The sequence below is a fragment of the Polypterus senegalus genome, unplaced genomic scaffold, assembly GCF_016835505.1.
Source record: "Polypterus senegalus isolate Bchr_013 unplaced genomic scaffold, ASM1683550v1 scaffold_4067, whole genome shotgun sequence".
In the NCBI taxonomy this organism is placed as follows: Eukaryota; Metazoa; Chordata; class Cladistia; order Polypteriformes; family Polypteridae; genus Polypterus; species Polypterus senegalus.
This window is the reverse complement of record NW_024380273.1, coordinates 8,573-12,858: the sequence shown is the minus strand read 5'-3', so window position 1 is coordinate 12,858 and position 4,286 is coordinate 8,573.

The window sequence follows — 4,286 nt, the reverse complement described above, 5'->3', positions numbered from 1 at the left end:
ATGTTTATTTAAAACATTTGAGAAAGGATTAAACAATACTAACAAAAGAGGCAGGCACAAAAAAAAAAAAAAACTTGAAGTGAATAAAGTCCAACAATCATAAACCAGAGACAGGACTTCCTAACAAGAGCAGGGAGCTGAAACAGGGCCACCAAAAATCAAAATGTAAAGCAAAGTCCACCAGAATGGACAAAACTCTTTCATCTGCAGCTTCTTCTTGAATACCCTTGTCAAGTGGCCCTGCCCTCCTTGGCTCCACATGAAGCATACAAGGAACATACATTAAAAAATGAGGCACATCACAACTAAACAAATATATAAACATAAAATTAAGAACTGGATTTGTGAACAAGAATACGCCAGTTGCTGGCTGCTGGTTGCTGTGTGCTACATCAAGCTTGAGGTGGCGGTGATCAATGCACATGTGCTGCACAAGGCATGCACGGGGGCCACTAAGAAAAGTAGAGTGTTCATGGCTCACCTTGCAGAGGAACTTCATCGTCGCATCTTAAAGAAAAGGCGATGGAAAAAGAAAAAGAGTATATAACATCAACAAGTTTCTGTTCCAAGACCACAGCTTCCTCAGCCCCTTCAGTGTAATAGTAACACAACATAGAGAGAAGTGTGCACATTGTAACAGGCAGACATGTCGTAAATGTAGGAAGGACGGTCCTTGCCTGTGTGTGAACTGTTAACATTTGAATTTGATGATTGCATATAGTTCTGAACTGACCTCACTGTACTATTTTTTCCTTTGCATGTTCTGATATACAGCAACATGTGGAGATTGGGCAAGATCGATAAAAAACAAAACAAAACAACACACGGTCACTGATTACAAGTGCAAGAAGGCATGCGAATGAATATGAATAATGTGAATAATGTTGCATCAGTGACGCAATGTTTTCTGAAATGGACTATACAGGTCATAAAATGAATAATTCTAAATATCATATATACCCATGTCTCTGTTTTATTTTTTCAGTGCAACTTTGACATCATGGACCATAAGGTGCATACCAATTTAGTGTGAGCAGGAACACTCAATAAAACTGAATAAAAAAATTTAAGAGACAGTTAGATACGAAGAAGGCAGATTCACCAGCGTTTGTGTTTCAGCTTTTATCCCTCAAGATCAGAGAATTTCCAGTTCCATTATCTCAAAACACCACTCACATCTACAGTTATTCCCAATTTAAGATAAAAAGTAACCGCATCAGATCTGTGGTGGGGGGTGGGTGATGTATCATGATCGTGACTGAGGGAATAAAAGTGAAAAAAAAAAATGCTAAATGCTAACACAAACCAAATGTACATTTTTATTGTATAATATTAACAATAAGAGCAGCTCACTACTCTAAAAGCAAATTTTGGTAGTGGCCAGAATCTATCCAGTGGCCTCTTCATCACAAGTCAGTAGTTCTTACCGCTGCACCACAGAAGCCATTGTATTGTACTGTACTTGTATATTTCTTGAAAGTGTTTATTTGATGTTTGGACTTCAGTCTTCACACATTATACACTTCATGTCTACATTTTGTCATTTATTATTAAAACATGAAAACCTTTCTGTTTTAGCGATGTGTTTACACAGATTATTGTAGAAACAGTACACACATGAAATTATTTATTATCCCCCTCTAAAACTCCAGTATCTCACTCCCAGATAACCAAGGTTTGAGTTGGGGGAACTTTTTGCCCATTCTGTGGTGATGAGGTGATGGTATAGCAAGCTGCTTGCTGCTTGTGTTGATCGACACATTTACAAGACAAAAGATGCCGAAGGAGAGGTGCGAAGGGGTTTAAGGTGGTCCGGAATTATACGTTTTTTCATAGGCTTTGGTAATTCTAGTGTTAAAGCTACATTTTGCCCAATTTCACAGCTCATACATGTTTAATATTTTTCTACATTTGTATACTGTATGCTGCTTCCGCGTCATCATTTTCCCCTCACATTTTGTGTTTTAGCTATATGTTATTTTGTATTTTAACTGCACAGCTTTATAATACGTTTTAAGAATTTCACTAACATTACAAAATGCTGTCTCTACAATTTCTTCTCTTTTTAATTTTATTTTCAGGTTGTGAAGATCCATTTGTCACTCTGTAGTCTCCTGAAACCTGGAGCAGAGATTTTTTAAAATGTGAGTTTGCGCATAAACTGAATGGGTTATTGGAACAAAAATTTTTTTTTTAATATCCTAGGCTAGGAATTATGATATAAAAGTATAGCCAGCAGAAAGCACCTTGTGTGAGTGTCTGAGGAGCAAAAACTAATGGTGGTCCTATGACTGCTGCATTATGGAATCGAGAGATTCAGCCAGTGAAGCACCAAAGCAGTCTGTTGGATTTTTCTTAAAGCTTGAAGATACTGGCAGGAAGTAAAAACACAAGAACTTCAAATGAAATCCTGCTGACCACGCCAGGTCCGCATCACACAAGTCCTATCACTATTGTTCTTTCTCCTTTTTTCTTTTATTTCTTTTTTATTTTCCACGTTTTGCTGTTTTGTACTTTTTTTATTCTCTAATCTCTGTGTGTGTTATTCTACTTTGCTCATTCCATTTAATTATAAAATTCATACTAATAATGCCCTTATAATCATATTTCTAACATTGTTAATTAAATTAAAATTGTATACTCATTTATAGAACACTCTGAGTTGGTGTCACATTTTCCTAATGTTGGATATTTTCCTCACTGACTCGACCTCAGGCTGCTTGACAAGTTTACAGATTTGTTTAATTTAAAAAAAGTCAATTAGTGACTCTGTGATCATTGAACAGGACTGATCATCTGCTTGAACAGATTCATTCAGGTTATCAGACTGTCTGGCCATGGTGGGTTTACATTCAATTGTCAAAGTGGTTTAATGCAATTCAGGGTGGCAGAAGATACATTGTGCTTAAAGTAGGACTCACACAACCACAATCCCACAACATGGTCATTTAGAGTAGGCAATTAACCAACATGCATGTCTATAGTATTTAGGAGGAAAACACGAAGTGCAACAAGGAGAACAAGCACACTTGATAAAGGCAACGACTGGGCGGCTAATTCAAGGTCAGGAAGATCAATCTGTGAGGCCGCAACTCCAACCACTAGGCCATCGGGTTGTGTTGAACCGAGATTTGCCAGTACAGTTGCTTTACATTTCTTATTATATTAAACTTCATTTCCATCACCTTTATTGCCTGAGCAGCTTCACCTCACCCCATGATGATTTTTCTCCATGAACTGCACACCTCTCAGCACTCAATGGCACACTGGGAATGGAATAAAAAGAATGTTAATCAGGGGTTTATTGTGAGGCATGGAAACATCAGCTTGGTGATGAAATGTAACAGTGGATTGATTTCAAGTAAAAATATCAGACATTAACCCTTAAACCGCTGCAACCGGCCATGTTTGGTTTCCAATGCGATTTGCCAGCACACCGGAGCCGAGAATATTCAGCGACGTACATTCATTGAATGCCACAACTGGCTATAGTCAGTTCCCAGTGTGATTTGCCAGCACGCCGGAGGTGATCAGTCCATTCTGTACATTCTCTGAGCAGCCGGCTCATGACCACTGCTGCCCCCTGCAGCAGTGCAGCCTCACTGTCCCTGGGATTCAGCCAATGCACTAGACTGGCCTGCGAGCCTCAGTGTTGGCCTCTTTGTGTTTGCGTGCAGCCAGTTCAAAATCAGTTGGCTTGGTGATTTACTGAATTTCATCAATGGCGTCAGTTAGTCGCACCTTGTACATATAATAATAGATTATTGCAGTTGTTTTTTTATAGTTTTTATAGTTCATTGGCAGTGTGTAAAATGATCAGTGTTGCAGTAATTGTGATGGTCTTTGCATAATAAAATATGTGTTCCATTAAAATGTCACTTTTTCTTTGTGAATTGTGACATTTTACTTAAAAAGTACAGAAAAAATGTATTTGGTGTCTGATGTTGCATTAACCCCCAGGTGTGTGACATTTTAAGGGTTAATAGCAGAAAGCGTAATTTTAATAATTCAGCGTTGAGTGTGTGTTGAGTTTGTAGTGGTAATTTCTCAATAAATAATGTGAAGATTTAAGTGCTTTGTGTGATTTTACTATACTAAAGCAAATCTGTGCACGATAAGCACTCACTTCAAAAAACAAATTCATAAGTTAGAGTAAATGAAATGTATAATTATATAGGATGTAAAACATTGAGTTTTGAGTTAATGCAACTGGGTTGTGTCAGCTTAAGGTATAAATTACAGGAGACTTATAACATTTAGTTTATGTGACACACTAAGTTTATTAT